Here is an 18,680-nt window from a genome sequence, read left to right as displayed (position 1 = left end):
AGACACGGGGAGAACGTGCAAACTCCACACAGTCGCCTGAGGCGGGAACTGAACCCGGGTCTCTGGCGCTGTGAGGCAGCAATGCTAACCGCTGTGCCACCGTGCCGCCCAAATCTTCTGCAAAAAAAAGACAAAAGCCTAAGCCGTTTATTATAAGTCAAAGGCTCACTGTTGGTCAGTTCGTGCTTTAAAGAGTGACTACCAACTGTTTTTTGGCCACAGCTCCCCCACCCTCCCAAGAGCTCTTCTCAGGTTCCAGCACCCCCCTTTCAAGCAGGGAAACAACGTGAACAGATACACCAAATCACCGAACATTCTGACATACAGTGTTATTTTAAGTTTTGTCCAGTATGAAATTAAACATCTATTAGGCCTAACGCGATCCTTGAGCTTGGTGCTTTTCTAAAAGTTTCATGATATCGGGCTCCAAATTAGGTCAGGCTTGGGAATTTCATTGGTTCAGTTATCAGGGCCCCCATAAGTCCATGGGTCAGGATCCCTAAGGGGGCCATATGGCCCCCCGCTGAGAATAGCTGACTTAAAGTGTTAACTGACCTTTTCTCTCTCCTTTAAGAGTCTTTATTGCCATTAATGGGCCTTGAATGTAAATTAAATCAGCCAAACAGGTGATTTACTGGCAGTGGTTACGAAATGACAAAAGAAACCATGAGTCATTTGGTGAGGGGGAAGGGATCAGGAGTAGAAGCGTATTGTGTGCAAGAGCATTTCTGGGGATAAGAAATAAAGAAATAGGAAAAAAAAGTTAACTGAGGACTCTTGTGGTGCAGTGGTACTGTCCTTATCTCTGAGCTGGGACACCTAGGTTCAAGTTCCATCTGTCCAGGACGTGTCACAACATGTATGAATAGGTTGATTAAAAGTATCAAAAGAGGGTTAATTGAAAGGGTAATAGATTGCATTCACTGTGAAATAAAGGGCTGTACATGGGAGATGCAAACTAAAGTTGCAATTTTTCAATTGCCTCCAAGTTGTTTCAGTAGCAGTAATGTGTATTTACTCTTCAGTTAAGAGGATTGGCAACAGCAAATCTAGCCAACGCATCCAAATAGTTTCAGCAGAAACCAACATATAGATGGTACCAGCTGTGGGCATCTGAAAATTTTATTCAGCAGCACAATTATGGTAAAGAGGAGGATATCAGTGGTATAGATTTCTACCAAGCGAATCTCACTTTAAAAGAAGATGAGGGGGAGGAAACTGAAATCAGAATTCCAGGATGCAATAGTCAATCTACCTGACAATGTGGAAAATTGATCATATTTGCCCAGAACAAAAAGCATGACAAATCCAACCTGCCAATACTACTTCAGCCTACTCTTCACTATCAATGAAGTGATAGAAAGCATGAACAACACTTGTTTCTCAGTAACATTCATTCTGGGATCTACAAAGGTTATTCAGCTCCTGACTTTATTACAGCCTTAATTCAAACATGGACAAAATAGCTGAATTTCAGAGGTCAGGTGAGTGGTTGCCCTTAACATCAAGGCTATATTTGACCACGTATAGCATTAAGGAGCTTTACCAAAATCAATTAGAAGCAGAGGTTAAAAATAAAATCAGACTCTTGGAGTCATATATGATAAAAAGAAAGATGGTTGTTTTTGTTGGCGCTCAGTCATCTCAACTCCAGACATCACTTAAGGGGTTGCTCAGGGTGTGTCCTAAGCCCAACCATCTCAGCTCTTTCAATGACCTTCACTCCATCATAACATCAGAAATAGGGATGTACAATATTTGCACTATGATCACTATTATGTACAATTCCTCAGATACTGAAGCAGTCCATACCTGAATGCATCAATAACTGGACAATAACCAGCTTGAGCTAACAAGTGCCAAGTAACATTCTCGCCACACAAATATAAGGCCATGACCGTCTCCAATAACAGAGAATCTAACCATCACCCCTTGACATTCAATAGCATTATCATTATTGATTCACACATTGACAACAGTCTGGGGTTATCATTGACCATATGCTATACTGTACTGGACACATTAATAATCTGGTTACAACAGAAGCCAGGAATCCTGCAGCAACCATCTTACCTCTTGACTCTCAAAGCTATCCACCATCTACAAGGCACAAGTTAGGAGTATGATGGATTACTTTCATCTAAATATTTCCAACTTGATACGGGCAAATGTTACTGAATTAGCTGAGAAAATCTCTTGGTTGAAAAGAATGATACTACAATTATCTGACAGAAAACTGCATAGCACAAGCAGGAAGGAATGCTGCAAGTACTCTGGTATGCTATTACATATTGCTTCTGGTATTGCTTCTCATCAGAAACACAGTTTTTGCTTTTAAGTTTCTACACTATATAGAACAATATCAACCAGCTCAGAAATAAAATACCAGTGATCAATGTATTTTTTTCTCTGATAAAAACTTCACAGGTCTCAAAGTTTGTTTGATGAACACAAGAGAAAACATAAGACTAATTATATTGGTGGACCCAGCAGCGAAGAGATGGCTGCTAAAGATGTGCTGACTTATGTTGGCGGGTGCAGTAGTGGTGCAGTGGAGGTCTCTTTTTCAGGTAATTACATTAGTGTCAGACAACTTCATGACAGAGAGGTCAGAAGATACCATTGGTTTTACTGGAATAATACAATTGTCTTGCAACTGCAGACAAACAATTAAAAAATCAGATTGTTGGATAGCCTCAATGCCATAATGACCATGAGTTCCAGTCCTCAAATCTTGATACACTCAAGTCAATTGGATTTCAAAAATCAGTACTAAAACAGCACAGAAGCTTTACTGCCATAGGAAAATTGCCAAAGAAAGAGGAGGAGTAGGCCATTCACTCCTTGAAACCTCCCCTGCCATTCAATAAGATTACGGCTAATCAGCCTCAGGCCTCATTTCTTCTTTCCATGCTAGAACGTCAAATCTCCAATATTTCAAAACAACTATCTATATACTCTTTAAATACTTGACATTCACTACACTTTGGGAGAAGAAAATCATGTGGAGCATTGATAGGGTAAATAGACAAGGTCGTTTCCCTGGGGTGGGGGAGTCCAGAGCTAGAGTGTATAGGTTTAGGGTAAGCGGGGAAAGATTTAAAAAGGGACTTATGGGGCAACCTTTTCATGCGGAGGGTGGTGCGTGTATGGAATAAAACTGCCAGATGAAATGGTGGAGGCTGGTACAATTCTAACATTTAAAATGCATCCAGATGGGTATATGAATAGAAGGATTGAGGGGGATATGGGCCAAATAAGTTGGCAAATAAGACTAGATTAATTTAGGATATCTGGTCAGCAGGGACAGTTGAAGTGAAGAATCTCTGCGACTATCAGAAAATTGTAAAGGGATTTCAACTTTCCCAAAATTAACTGGGGTAATTACATTGTGAAAGGTTCAGTACAAGTGGAATTCTTAAAATACATCCAGGAGAGTTTTTTTTAAACCTAGTACACAGAAGGCCCGACAAGAGGGGGCACTCCTGCACTTAATTATTGGTAATGAAGCCAGGCAAGTGGTTGAATATTAGTGAGGGAACATTTTGCAGACAGTGATCATAATAATCTTGAATCTAAGAAAGTTATGAAAAAGGTCAAGGATGTGCCTACAACCCAGAGTTCTCCAATTTCAAATAACCTTCCTTCCCATCTCCGACTCCCTTCCCAGCCTCTCCACCTCCGTTCCACTAACCGGATTCATTCCTCCCATTGACCAACCCTCTACCTGTCTTCACCTATCCCCACTTCACCACCCTGCCCCCGCCACCCCCCTTATCTACAGCTCTCCCTATACCCACCCCCAGTCCTGAAGAAGGGTTACACCCGAAAAGCGAATTCTCCACCTCCTGATGCTGCTTAGCTAGCCTCCTGCCTGTCTATGATTGAATGGCAGAATAGACTTGATGAGCCAAATTTCTTCTCCGATGTCATATGGTCTTATGGTCATCCCAGTTGCTGGAACAGTCAGAATCAGTGAGAAGCTGCTCCTCCAATTACTGGCATTTTTATATTCATGTTCATGTTTGCTGCTGTTAACTTCATAATGAAGGAAAGGAAGCATGTGATTGGAGAAATAGCAAGGTGGTGATAACAGCAATGAGCAGGTTTGTCAAAGCTGGAATGGGGCATGAGGTCACTATGTTAAAGACTGAAGCTAGGAGCTGGCAGAAGAGGGACTGTAGAGATGGGAGCAGGGAAAGAGACAAAAGCAACAGCAAATGGTGGTGAAAAATGGAAAGAGAGAAGCGTCTTGAGACAACAGGGTTGATCATGATCGCATTTTGTACATCATTATGGATCAGTTTTTTTTAGAAACTTATTGCCAACTTGTGTATTATCTTGTGGCAATTTAAATACGGTGATGCTTTAAACTAAATGTTTTCCATATGGTGTGGCTATAAGTTTAATGGAACAGTAAGTATTTTGCTGAATTCTTCTAATTATGATTTAGTGCAAATCCAAATACTCCACAATTCAGCAGAAGTACAAAATAGCAATTTTATTACAAGACGGCATCATTATAATAAAGGAGTTCGTGAGAATGATAAAGACGCCCCAAAAAACCAAAATACACCTTTTCAGGCAGGAGGAATATTGACCGCTTCTGGGCAACATCTCACATTATAGGGCTGATACTAAACTAATACATTAATCATAGAAAGCTAACATACAGATACAGCAATCAAAGGCAAATGGGAAGTTGACCTTTATTATACAGGGCATGGAACTAAAAGGGAGTCTTGTTACAATTGTACTGCATGGGCAAGACCACACCAGTAATCCTATCTACCATTCTGGTCTCTTTAAAAAGGAAGAATATGCATCTGTTGGAGACAGTTCTGAGAAAGTTCATTAGGTTGCTTCCTGGGATGAAAGACAGAGCCGGATACTTGCAATTAGTGGTTTACCTCCTGACTGCTCTGAATCACTCAATCATCAACACATTTTAAATTTCAAATTCAATGGAATATTTATCAGGATGATAGATAGACACATGCACATACTTATAAGAACTCAACACCATGCAGTGTTCTTCATTGGTGTTCCTTCCACTGGAATCTACATATGCCCTTCTACCACCAGAACACTGTGGATGCACTGATCATTGCAACAACTAAGCTAGATTGGCAAGATCAAAAATCTTTACCCAATACCTACAACCAAGGAAGTCAAGAGTAGCAATGTTATGGGAACATAATCTCCAATAACAAGCAAACCACCATCATTATTGTACTGTTGCTAAATCAGTACTATATCCTGTAAATCCTCATAATATCATTGCAAAAACACAATCAGCACAGTTGCAACACTCAAGCAGCTTATCCTAACTTCTGTGGGCAAAGAATGCATCCTTATCAGCATCAGCCATACTCAATCAACAAAGAAAATTTAATTTCAAAGAAGAACCTCTCATGATAATTAAATGCATCAAGTGTGTACTTTCTCCACATTAACCTTAAATATTTCCATGCAAATGCTTCAATTCTTAAAATGTCAACATAAAAATCACAGAGGTAATTCAAAGTAAAACAGCAAACTAACAATCAATTTATTCGGTAGGTAAAAATTAGGCAATGGACATAATCAAATTCCTAATGAAAGAACAGAAAACTGACTGTGAGAAGCTGCTCATGACACCCAATACCAATCCTGAGTGATTAGTTAAGACAATGCACTTATAATCAAATCAAACGATTGGAAACAAAAAAAAAGTTAAATTCAATAAATCCAAAATAAATTTAAAATCTGATTAAATACCATGGTTCATAATCACAAATAAAAACTCTATCATTTAGCGGCCTTCAATAAAATTTTTGCAAGCTGAGCACAAAATCCAGGAGGGTCTTGTGGCACAGTGGCAGAGTCCCCCTACCTGAGCCAGATGGTCTGGGCTCAAGACCAACCTGTACCAGAGGCACATCATAACATGCCTGACTGGGGTTTGGTGGGAGGACAGACATAGATGCCAGAGCACAGAAAGTTCCGAGCAGGTTTGGGAGATGATGAGTTGGTGAAAACATAGTCTGAGTGGTGACTACATAGATCTGAAAGATTCAAAAGTAATTTAAAGTACAATTCTCACCAGTTCCCACTTCCCTAAGACTGCCACGTGTTCAAAATTTCCATCTCCAAACTTCCCATTTCACAAAAGTCCCACCATGCTCAAAATTACACACTCCAGGTCTGTGCTCCCTTCCACTTCCCAGCACTTTCCTCTCTAACTCAACTGCAGTTCTTACACTCTTTCCAAATCCTGGGGCTCCTTGCATCTCAATATGTTCTCATCTTAATATTACTGACAATGTTCAACCCACTGGGATCAACCCTCCCAATGCATCCAACGTCTTGGCCTTACCACCTCTTTCTTTTGCAAATGCAAATCATTTTGTTATAACGCGGCAGTTGCATTCCTCTGCAACCCCACCGTGTAGAAAAATCACACTACAGAAAATCACTACACACATTCAGGAGAAAATTCGCTTTATCCAAACACTGTCCACAATCAGTCAATCGCATTATAGCCAATTCGCGTTGACAAAACGCATATTATACCAGAACACCATGCTTGAAGCCACCAACAAGAATACCTTGGAAAGTCTAGTACATATAAAGTCTTCTAAATTTCTCAGGTAGTAAGGATAAGCCTATCTTTTACAGACCAGTAAGTTTAACTTCAGTGGTGGAACAGCTCCTCCAAACAGTTATTCAGACTAGAAATAGTCGTCACATGGAAAAGGTTAAGTTATTTACGAAGAGTCAACATGAATTTCTAGAACAGAAATCGGTTGTGCTAACCTGAAGTTTTTTAAAGAGTTAACTGAAAGGGTCAACATGGGTAATACTGTTGATGTGGTGGACTTACAAAAGGCATTCAATATACACACTCCAGGTCTGTGCTCCCTTCCACTTAAATATAAATGACTTATTTCTATAAGTAAGGTATAAGAACATGAGAGAAGTTTGGCTCATGGAAGAAAAAGGAACAGTAACAATGTGGATACAAAATTGGTTGAATAGATGGTCAATGAATATTTTTCAGCCTGGAGCAGGTGACCTGCATTTTCCCCAGTATGGAAAAATCTATATCTTGGTATGCAGATGATAATTTCAAGTTTGCAGATGATACAAAACTTGGAAACATTGTAAACTCTAAAAAGGACAATGCAAAATCGCAGAAAGACTTTGCTAAATTGGTGGATTAATTGGGCAGATGAGGTTCAAGGCAGGTAGGGGAGGTGGTCAATTTTGAAAGCAAGAACATGGACAGACAATATTAAGTGGGAATGCAATACTTAAATGGGTGCAAGGGCAGAAGAACTTACGTGTATGTGCATTATCACTAAAAGTGAACAAATGGAGAGTGTTGTTAATAAATCATACAGTATCCTGCCTTTACTAGTACAACACAGGGTAAAAGAAGAAGAAAGTTATGCTAATCTCAACACACCAAGTTGTAGTCCTCAGTTGGGAGTGTTGTGCACATGTTGGAAAGAATGCAGAAAAGATTTACAAAACTGGGGGCTCCTGGCTTGAGAAACTTCTGTTATGACAATAAACTGGAGAAACTGGAACAATTCTCCTTGGAAAGAAGCTAAGATGTGATTAGATAGAAGCTTTCAAACTCTTGACAGGTCTGGATGGGGTAGATGGAGAGAAATTGTCCCTGCTTATAACAGGAACATAAAAAGGGGAGGCCACAGATTTAAAGTGATTGCAGATGTGGTAAATAGTATGCAAAAAACAACTTTTACAATAACAAGTGGTTTAGGTCTGGAATGCACAGTCTGGAAGTGTAGTGGAGACAGAGTCAATGGAGGCATTCAAGGGGGTATGAGATTATTATTTGAAGAGAAGCAATAGGCAAGAGTATGGAGTAAAGGCAGGCGAATGGAAGTAAGTTATAATGTTTGTTGGAGGGCTAGCGCAGACAGTATGGGCTTACTGACTTCTTTCGCACCATAACAATTCTGATGATCCTGTTATTTCCTACTTGTGTTATTGATCACATTGCTCATTATTTATTCACTATTATCAGTGCAATGAGATATTTTATTGGCTATTTTTCGTACAGACATGTGGTTACTAATTTGGCATGCCCTAATCTTCCAAAGGCACAACAAATGAGGTCTCAACCAGTTCAGACTGCCAGTGCCAGGGGTAAATTAAATTATCTGATTATACCACATTTGATTGTGTTGATTGTGTGGAACACATGGCATTAATACCAAGACTACTGATTAAACAATGAAAAACACCTTTTGCCCCAACTTTAATAAAAGTTTAAATCTTCTGTAATGCTGATAAAGGGGAGAAAAGTGTAAAATAAATTAAATATCAAGCAGATATTTTCTCTAAAAATATATCAGAAAGGGGAAGAGAAATCAAAAGGAGAAAAAAGCACAGGATAAGCAAACTTGCTACAGATATATTTATTTCTGTTAACTGTTGTTTGTTTGTTTTAGTACTTGCCAGATAAGTGTAACTGTGATAAAAATATTGCTTGCTTACAATGACTGGAAAAATGGAAGCTTAATTCTTCAAATGAAAACGAACACCTCAGGAAAGCTTTGAATTCTCTGGAAATCATGAGGTTACAAGTGTGGACTCATGAACAAATGATAAACAAACCAAACTCCCCCCACTCCCAAACCATTATGAAATGACAGGGTGTAAAGATCTGTTTAACTCTTGAATTGTGAAACTGTCTAAGACTTAATTTCAAATTCTGAAACTTCCAATGCCAATGACATCATTTTACTGTATTTCATTTGGAAACAAATGTATTGCATATTTTCTATTACATTTACAAATGCATAAATTTAAAATGTAGTATAAAATGCCTGATGAGTTTTGCAAAGCAATGCTGGATTTCACACTCTATCCTATTTAAATTAACATTGTGCCATTGTATTTTCTGTCTAAAGGCTAATTGGTCTCTATTGTATTACTGGTAGTCGGGAGCACTCTCTCAAACAGAAAATAATGCAAAGAGACATTTAAAATTCCACAGGAATGATAACTACCATTTTGGTTCAGAAATGGACAAAATATTATATATTCCATGGAACCCATGAACTTAAAAGTTGAAGAACCAATTGTCCACTACTGTATGAAGTGCCAATATTTGCATAGGAGACTGAGGGCCTCCAGTGGTAATACTTAGTACTAAATCACTAAATAGTGAATCTTCAAAATTGACATGAGTTCAATTTGTTTACACTTTCATGGACCACTATGCTGAACTTAACACTTCTTCCCTGCACTAGCAGAGTTCTAATGAGATGGCCCACAGCATACTTGACGATTGTTTTCAGTCTTGCTATGTGAAGAATCAGGAATAAAATCCTAGTTTTGTCAACCTGATGAAAGGATAAAAGGTTCCAACAAGCGACACAATTTAAATAGGTGAAAATACAGTGAATAATCCACAAGTGAAGGTAGTACAATTGTGGAAACAGATCAAAATTCAACATAACTGGTGATTACAAAAATATGTTACAATAGAATTCATTTTACTTGTATAATCACATGCCTTTCCTAGTATTCAACTGAAGAAATACCCCTATTCTGGCTGTTAGTTGGCACACTACCTGGTGTCACTCAATGTACTCTTTTGGTATTCATATGCAAGCATAATAGTCTTTAACCCCATCACCTCAAAAACAAGACCACTTAGTCTGTAGAATTTTCATTGTTTAAATGATATTAATTATCTTCATATAGTTGAAATCAAGGAGGCTAACTGAAGTATTCTGAGAAACTAGATGACAGTTCATAGTCGAGGGATGATTTTAATATTCTTTCAACAATGGGCAGTATCAGTCTGTATGGTATTCCAACCTTATAAAAAGTTCTCATTTTGGAGAAATTAATCCAGAGATATTGGAATTCATAATAGGGTCTCTTAACCCTCTGTAATTCTCAAATTCTGCATTTGTAAAAATCATTCAAATTATTTTTAGTTAGCAGTTACTAAACATGTTTTGTAGGTTTTTTTCCTGCAGTTTTTCCAAAAAAACTTTTAGGATTCTCTGAGACATTACAAACAACCATGTCTTCCTCCAGAACAGGCAATTCACCTGTTCAACTTTAACTGGATCTGAAAACATTGAAAAAAGAAAGATTGCTCTTTTGGGCAAAATTAGATTTCACAGCAACAATAATTAAAACATAATTAGTTTCTTAAATGTAATGCAGAGTAGTGCTTTTCACACAATTCACATTTCCTCCTGGTTCAGAGTTTTCAAACAGTAAATTTAACTTCTCACATTTCATTTTTGTAAGGTTAGATACATGTACCGAAGGCCTGGGGGAAATTTGAAGGAAAAATAAAAATGACTCCAAAATTCCTGATAAAACTCAAATGTAGTAAATTATTAGTGCTAAGATTGAGTTGGCTATGGCTTGAAAAATACATAACTGAAATAGCTACTTCAATAACGCAATTAAAACTAGAAATAAGATCTCTGAAGACATCATTTTGATTTCAAAGAAAAATAACTACTAAATGACTGTGTGCCAGAGAAAAGAAGAAATATTCAATGATTATTCAGTAGCATTCTCTATTCACTGGAAGCTCCTCCACCCTTAACCATCCTTACATTCCAGTCAGTAATAGATCAACCACCGGCAGTCGGATTAAAGAAGTCCTGTCCACCATCTGCAAGGCACTGGTCAAGATTGTGACAGAACACTGTACTCTCCATCTGCTCAATAATTGCAGCTCCAACAACTCAAAAATCTTAATATCAACCTGCTTGATCAGCACCCCATCCAACAGTTTAAAAGTTTACTCCTCTTGGAGTGCAGTGGTAGTGTCCTTACTTCTGACCCGAAGGCCTGGGTCGTAGTCCCACATGCTTCATGCGTGTCTAAGAGCACCTCTGAACAGGCTGATTGGAAAATATCTAAAATTTCACTTCATCCTATAGGCATATAGTGGTTGGAGTGTGATCATCCACAAGATGCAATGTAGCAACTTACCAAGGTTCCTTTTATAGATCTTTCAAACCCATGACTCCAACCATTTAAGAATCAGGATAGCAGAACCATAGGTTGACGAGCACCACCAAACCCTCCAAATCAAATAATTTTGAAGTAGAATTGTGTCTTCATGCCTTCACTGTCAAGGTTGAATTCAGAGAAGTTCATCTCAACCATATACTGGCAGTTCAAGACGACTGTTCCTTATTACTTTCTCAAAGGCAATAAGAGATTTATAATAAATGCTAGCCTTGGCTGTGATGTTCACATCCTGTGAAAGTTTTTTGGATAATGAGTGAATATCTATCCTGGATTTCATGAAAATTAGATTTGGAAAATGAATGCTAACAGTTTGTTTCAAATCAATTACCGGTTAATTAATTAAACCATTTATCTCAAAATGCTAAACCCAATGAGAAACTTAAGACATTATTGCCATAGAACCACAACTATCACTTTAGAGTTGAAGAGTGCTGTGTTACACTCAATATTGTGTTGTTAGAAATACCAGCTTTCTGATCGATGTTAAACCAATAGCCCATCTGCCTACAAGGTGAACGTAAAAGCAAAAGTCCTGTGGCATTTGTTCAAAAACAGAGGACTCATTCCAGTGGCATGTAAAACACAAAAATAAATTAATTGTTCATTTATTGAGTTATGTGTCAGACCTCGCTGTGAAAAATTGGCTATTCTAATTCCCTGCATTCAATTATGAACATGATCCATTATGAAATACTGAGGTTTAAAAGTTGTCATAAGTATATTACTTAAGTGCATTAGACTTAAAAAAAGGAAAACTCCACCCTACAGTGAAAGGCAATTTGGCCCGAAAAAGAAAGGAAAAGAATACATTTGTGTAAAACTACAATGTTCTTCATCCACAATGTTAATTAAATGGATTTAAAAAGTACTTCCAGAGGAACATAAAAATGTTCTTAATTCCGCTTTGAGTAATATAACTAGCTATGGTTAAAGTGATTAATATATTTTGTGTCTGTTGGCTAATTAGTTAAAAATCTATCCTTAAAAGAAAAATTTAAAGAAATCTGGAAACTAACGCTAAAGTCATTACTGCTGCCTTTGTACATAGAAACTATTTATCAAACATTCTTAAAGTACACTCATTTCAATACAGCGCTTTGGAGCCAAGTATTTGAAGAGTACTAACAAGATGTATAACTGCAAGGAATATCCTATATCATAAAATACAACTCAAAATGAAAGTGCAACAAACTGGTAAACATATGCCAAAATACATTCATTAAAGAATCTAACAAATTCTCCTTAGTTAATAATACTACAACAATAACACACAAAATATTGCTTAGTATACAGACATCTGCCATTGGCTGGGTACTGCAAATGAAAGTGTCATGAGTGTTGCTAAAGTCTATGCAACTACAATTATGATAAAGGACATCACATTTGCTTTGCAACTTTCAGTAGCATATATGATGTGTGTGCATCAATATGTGGCATGTTCTTTGATACTACGTAAAAGGAGTAGTTTTATGAAATAAAATATATTAAACAACTTCCCTTTCAATCTTAAGAAAACCCATGTTAGGAAATAAGCAGAATCAAAACGTGGAATGTTTCCAAAACATGAGATAGTTGGCATGCATAATGTGCCATAAACACCCCGAAGTTGGTGGCAAGCTTTTGCAGAAGGCTCTACAAATACATCGACAACAAAGCTCGTAATATCCCCATTTTGTATAAGTATTTAGCTGCCTGTATGTGGATAAACCAAAGCAGAAACAGTCTATTGGCTCAATTCCAATTTTGAACAAAATGTAAAATATACTGCCCAACAATGATGCCTAGCATCTCTCCATAAAAGTAGTAATTTCAATTTAAGCAAAAAGTCAACTACTCGTGAATGTTAGGTGAAGCAAATGTCCTAACATGGACCACCAATAGTAAAACGTATATCTGTGCCTTTTTAGTTAGATGGTGCGTCAATTCTTTTCGTGTTTGAACCTTAAGCGCAGAAAACATAGGTCACAGGGTATGGTTAAACATTTCAGTTCAAGTTACTCTCGCTGTATTTAGCCTGAATAATCACAAGTTGTTGATTGAAACATTGGTGATCAAATGAACGTCAAATTCTGTGACAATATAGAAGTATAAAAAAACTACTTTTCTATGTAGAACCATAAAGGATAGTAAATTCTGGAAGGTTGAAATCAAACTCTAGAACTCAAGAAATTGACATGCATTATGTAAAATAAAAAGGAGAACAATGACCAAATAGCAAAATTTGTTTAGAGAAATGCTTTAAGAAAGCAAAAAAAAGTTAAATGTTGCACCCAAATTTCCTACAGGCAGAAATGAATTATTCTGCAAGAACTGCTATGAAGTTTTTTTTTAAAACTACCCTAAACATGTTTTATTTCAAAAGTGGGTCAAGCATTTTCTATTAGCTTAAAAGATTGCTGCAGTGAGGCATGTGATCAATCTCCACTTAGAAACAGAATCAAGCTGCAGGTGGACAACAAAATCCAACTGCAGTCTATTCAACCCAAAATGGTGACATAACAAGCTTGCTATATCACTAACCTGTCACTTCCAACAAGTTTTTAAATAGTCAAATCAGCAAATAACTAAAATAAAGATTCTGCTAAGTAGCTACTTTTTTTCGCTTAAATCATGCAGATAAGTAAATAAAAGAAACTTCTAAAAAGTCCCAGTTCCTGTATTCAGCTTTACTTAATAGGTTGTGTCTTTACGCTGGTCTTGTGTATATGTTGCATAAGTGTAGGACAAAAAAAACATTCTAAACTGGAAATAATTATTGACAAGCAAAGACGGAGGGAGGGCATACATGGGGAAAAGACAGAAGAAATGATCATCCATGATGCTTTAAGCAATTAGTTGAGTTGTTTATTGAAGATGTAGAGTGTTGTTGCAAGGGCCCGTTACCTTATGCATCCCTCATAATACAAAATGGCTTGGATAATTTGTCCAAAGCTTTGACAAGATGGGCATGCCAAACTTGGCATTGTCAACTTTGAACTATTTTCAACTTGTTCATATATTTGAGACTTCATGGTTAACAAAAGTGATATTAAAAACTTTTCTTTGTAATTCATAAAGTTACGGATTTCCTGGTACAAGCCTTTTTAAAAAAGCACTTACTGTAACAGTTTTTCATTTGTTACAGACCTCCATTCAAGAAACAAAGCCAAAGTCTACATTGCAATGTCTTACCATAATTTAAAATAAATTGAAAAAGATATGGTTACATAAAATTAAGAATATTACCACTTTTGTGGCAAAGGTTCCACGTGCTATTTTTCTATGAATGTTAATTATAAAGTTTTTATTATAAACCCCAGTATGATTTCATGGGATTTGTTCGATTTCTTATGGTCAAATACCACACATCATGCACCACCTACAAAGAGAGCAATGTCTTTAAAAAACTTTTTAAAACTGAAAACAAAACGATATAATTCCAGTTAGAAAATACCCAGTAGTTTGTAAGCAATGACCATTAGTATATTCAAAATAGATATGTTTATGGGTATAGGCATAGACAGCAAAATAATGTACATGCTAGAAATGTTGCAGAAATAAAGTCAGAATAGTTTCATATACAGGTTGACATGAAGATAGATTATTTTTTAATTCTGTAATTAAATATTGTATTTTACTAAACAAAACATTAACTTTGTCATTTTTTCACTCACTTGTTATTAATTTGGAAATTCATCAATGTTTTTCTTTTCGGTTCTACATAATATATCTAGTGAAGAATTTATATAAAATTGCTAACAAGCTATTAACGTTGGTTCTCTGTGGTTTCGAAAAAATCAAATCTTAGAAATGGACTGTGCGATAACAACGATTTATTTCCATAATATAAATAATAGGGTGCCAAGTCGGAACTGTTAAAAAAAAACTGTTCGTTGCACATGAAACTGCAAATAACACAACTTTGTTTTAAAATAAAAGTCTCAACTGACTACAACAAAACAAAGCTTACCAAGCAGTTAGCAGTTCCCAGGATATATCGTTTGTAAATACCATCTAAAAACAAAACCTCCCCATCGCGTCATGAAATGAATTATTTTACAGAATCGTCAACGGTACAGATTCCAGATAAAACTACTTGCATCTTCTGCAACTGGGGCCTGGTAATGCACTTCCAGACTTTTACCAAACTGTTAACATTTTTTACACTCTAAAAGATTCGCCAGCTGACGAAAAACAGCGAATTGTTTTGTTTTGCATTAATGCAGTGAATGTCAAACGAACAAAGGAATTTAAAATTCTCACTTCGACCTGGATTATTTTTAAATGTCCCAAACACCCCCTCCCCTCCCCTACTATACCCACCCAAACCTTCATCACCTTTCCCCTGAGGACACTATTGAAAAAAAACAGTGCCCAACACAGATACCAGATTATTATAGCGCTCAAAACCCCACAATTCACTGAAGCGACCATCTAAAGTCGCCAATTAACCTAAAATTTCACTTGATCATGATAGTGAAAAACGAAAAATAAGTAATTTACAAAAGTTTCCCAATTATTTGATAATTACATGCTAGATTTTTTTTAAGAAGTTGCACATACCTTACTTGCCCAAGTGCAGGGATATATTCCCAGAAATAAAACACATTTCCAAAGTAGACACTTTGAATACTGTATCCATCTTCTGTATACACAAAAGACAACCTAACATGATGACCAGACACCCAGCTTCGAGATTACAGTGATTGGTGCAGCATCTCAGCAGGCCAGCCTGCTGCCTCTTGACCAGATTGATTGGTTTAAGGTCAGTCCGAAGTCCTGTTATGTAATACACTGCTCCCCGGTTGACTCAGACCGCCGTCAATCACCCGCTCTGTCTAATCAATCACTTCTCTCCCAGGGAGGGAAAGGGGGAGGGAGAGGGTCAGCCATGATCCAGCTCCCATTGTCTCTCGAATTTGTCAATCATTCCAGCTGTGGGGGCGCCCCCACAGTCTGGAGCTGTCAGCTGTCAATCAGTGCGGCAGAGGACACTAACTGGCTGTGCCGGATGTCAATCACCGCGGGAACGATCGCTAAGTGGCTCAGCTATCTGTCAATCCGCTCGCCCGTACGTCAATCCCTCGCTGCGTGCAAACCGTTGGCCGCGAGAGCCATCAATCAAGCGCCGACACGCCGAGTTTTTCAATTCTCCGACATCAAGTTAGGTTGACGCCGCCCGTCGCCTGTTTAGTTTCTACGCATTTTATGTTTTGTATTATGTCTCTTTTAATCCCCTCCTCTCTACACACCCCCACCCCTTAAGCCCGACGGCTCTCGACGCCTCGAAGCGGCAGGTGACAGTTTATAAAATAAAATGGCCTAAAATCCATTGGCCTACACGCTGCTAGCCTAAAGAGTGAAAGGCCTCAATCATAACTCAGAACAAAGCCAAACAGGTACAAATAAAGCCCAAGTAGAGAGGTAAAAAATACTGAAAAGTTACCCCCCAACAAACACACAATTATTTCCCATTGCAAAAGTGACTCAACAGCTCCGTTATTTCTTTTGAAATAAAACCGTAGGCAGAGCGTTAAAACTATAAAATAGGAAAGGAAGATCTGAAGACAGGGTTAGTTTTAATTTATTTGCTGATGAGGCTCAGTGTGAGTGTTTATTTGCCCCCTGATGAGCGCTCGTCTTGTAATATTATTGTAAAAGTGGGTGGAAGGGGAAGATAAAGCGGTTAAGAGCAGCGCCCTATTTCTCTCCCCCCCCCCCCAAGCCTCAGAAGGTCTTGAAGGCACATCACTCAAAAAGAGTATGTCAAGACTGAAAGCGACTGCAGCCGACTCTCGGGATCAACACGGGAGGGGAGAGGAGGCGGCGGCAGTGACAGCGACCCGACTTTACACCAGCGTCTCCCACCACTAAACTGAGAGCGCAGGCAGGGAGCGGCGGTTTGCCCAGCCTGGCGGACCGTTGTGTTGGAACGTTGAAGGGTGCGCGAGCCTGGTTTTTAAACTTACCGTTTGTTGGGGAGCGCGAGGCGGCGAGTCAGCAACAGCGGTTACGTCATTCAACCTGTCCGCCGGTGACGTCACGCAGCCCCGACACTCGGAGCCCAAACATTGTCCTCACGTGGACCCCAGTGTAAACACACAAGCCTGGAGTATGTCCTCATGGCCGAGACTGGCTGCTTGGCGCTGCACCTTATTTTTTTGTTTCGCATTTTGGCGGATCAGTTTCCTGCTGTAAAGTTTTTGGTTTTGCTGAGCATTGGACGCTTTTGGGGGGTCAGTGGTGTAGGAAAGGATTTCAGAAAATATTGTGAGGAAATGATTCCTACCATGTATCATTTCACCAGGTGATTGTAAGGTGACCTGTGAAACGACATGACCTTCCACCTGGAACCAGTGGCTAGAGCCATTTCTACAAACCCCTTCCCCACCTTCGGTTCTCGGTAGTCTAGCGAAATTGAATTACTGAATGTTCTTCCGAAAGAGAGGATTTTTTCCCCCCTTCTGAAGTAATCACAACTTTTTTTTGTAAAACCAACTGTAGCTCCCTTATTGTACTCCGTTAAGACAGCAACATTTCAATGCAGAGGAAACCATTCCATCAACATTTTCCTAATTCATAGTCGGTTGTAACATCACATATCTCTTCATAACATTCAAAATATTGTGATTCGTAATCTTTTCAGAGCTATATTTTAATAAGTAAAAGGTTCGAACATTTTATAAATTAGACGTTCTGTAAATAATTTACTGGAAGAAATAAGTTTCTACATAACTGTTCACATCAGTTCTAAAATTCTATTTAAAATAAGACATAACAGTGATAGAATAAGTGAATTACTGTACAGTAGCTAAACTAAAGGCGGAACTTGCAGATTCAGTTGGTAATAATTCTCTTTTAATTTTCAGAAACCATTTTGGTATATTAAGAAATAAAATGACTTACCTAATTAATTCCATGCACTATATCCAATTAAGAGTCGTTCTACTTTGGATAAAAATTATTTCTGTCTGCTTTATTGGAAGACCTAGTATGTCCGTGCGAAGCGACCTAATATCAAATTGTTGGTGACTTATGAAGTGTTGCTATAACATCCATTTTCAGATATTAATTTTGCCAGTTCATTTGCCTAACTTTAGTTTTCGTTTAGTGTTCCTTATGTGGATAATAGCAGATAGCCCAGAATGATTATATAAACTTTCCACTAAGATTCCTGTACAATATTACAACTCATACAAACCCGATTTTCTAGCCATTGCGCACTATTTTCTGTCAACGCTGTAATCTTGTCAGTTTTTAATTATACTGCACAGTTCCTAGGGGACTGTTTTTTTTTTCTGTGCCGATTACTTTTGAAAACAACAGCTGCCATGGTAAAAGCTAACTTATCGTGTCCCATGCGTTTGATGTGTGATAATATGCATGCTAAAATATTAACATTTGTGGCATAGTTACCAGAAATTTATCAAGTGAAAATGCAGTTGTTTACTAAGAAAATAACAATCAGTGCATATTCTGTTACAGTAACTGATATTCCGGTGGCAAAGCCGTTTTCTTTATCAAATGTTTTTAGATACATGGCTGCCATATTGAATTTCAGAACAAGGGACAAGGTTGCTCATTTTTAATATGGAGATCATGACAGCATGTGGTAAACTTTGTTTAATAATTAAACAGCCTTTGTACGTAAGCAACATTTGCATTCTTTTCAG

The 18,680-nt window shown here is 37.9% G+C and overlaps 1 protein-coding gene and 1 long non-coding RNA gene across 15 annotated transcripts in view; one reads left to right on the top strand and one right to left on the bottom strand.

Moving 5' to 3' along the window:
• LOC122555094 (zinc finger and BTB domain-containing protein 20-like) overlaps nt 1-18,235 on the bottom strand; it is a 367,748-nt gene extending 349,513 nt beyond the window's left edge. For 12 of the 14 annotated variants that reach the window (XR_006313164.1, XR_006313159.1, XR_006313165.1 and 9 more), the window contains exon 1: nt 15,571-16,766. The gene's annotated coding sequence lies outside the window, so the exon portion shown is untranslated. Of the gene's footprint in view, nt 1-15,570; nt 16,767-16,976 lie in introns of those variants that run through there. The other 2 variants (XR_006313161.1, XR_006313166.1) reach the window with 1 other exon arrangement.
• The window catches only part of LOC122555097, a 48,160-nt gene continuing 46,340 nt past the window's right edge, over nt 16,861-18,680 (top strand). Inside the window, exon 1 of the long non-coding RNA XR_006313172.1 lies at nt 16,861-16,949. This is a non-coding gene — a long non-coding RNA (uncharacterized LOC122555097). The remainder of the gene's footprint in view (nt 16,950-18,680) is intronic.

The sequence above is a fragment of the Chiloscyllium plagiosum genome, chromosome 12 (assembly GCF_004010195.1).
Source record: "Chiloscyllium plagiosum isolate BGI_BamShark_2017 chromosome 12, ASM401019v2, whole genome shotgun sequence".
NCBI lineage: Eukaryota > Metazoa > Chordata > Chondrichthyes > Orectolobiformes > Hemiscylliidae > Chiloscyllium > Chiloscyllium plagiosum.
The sequence above is the reverse complement of the archived record's forward strand: the minus strand, read 5'-3'. Positions and strand labels throughout refer to the sequence as shown.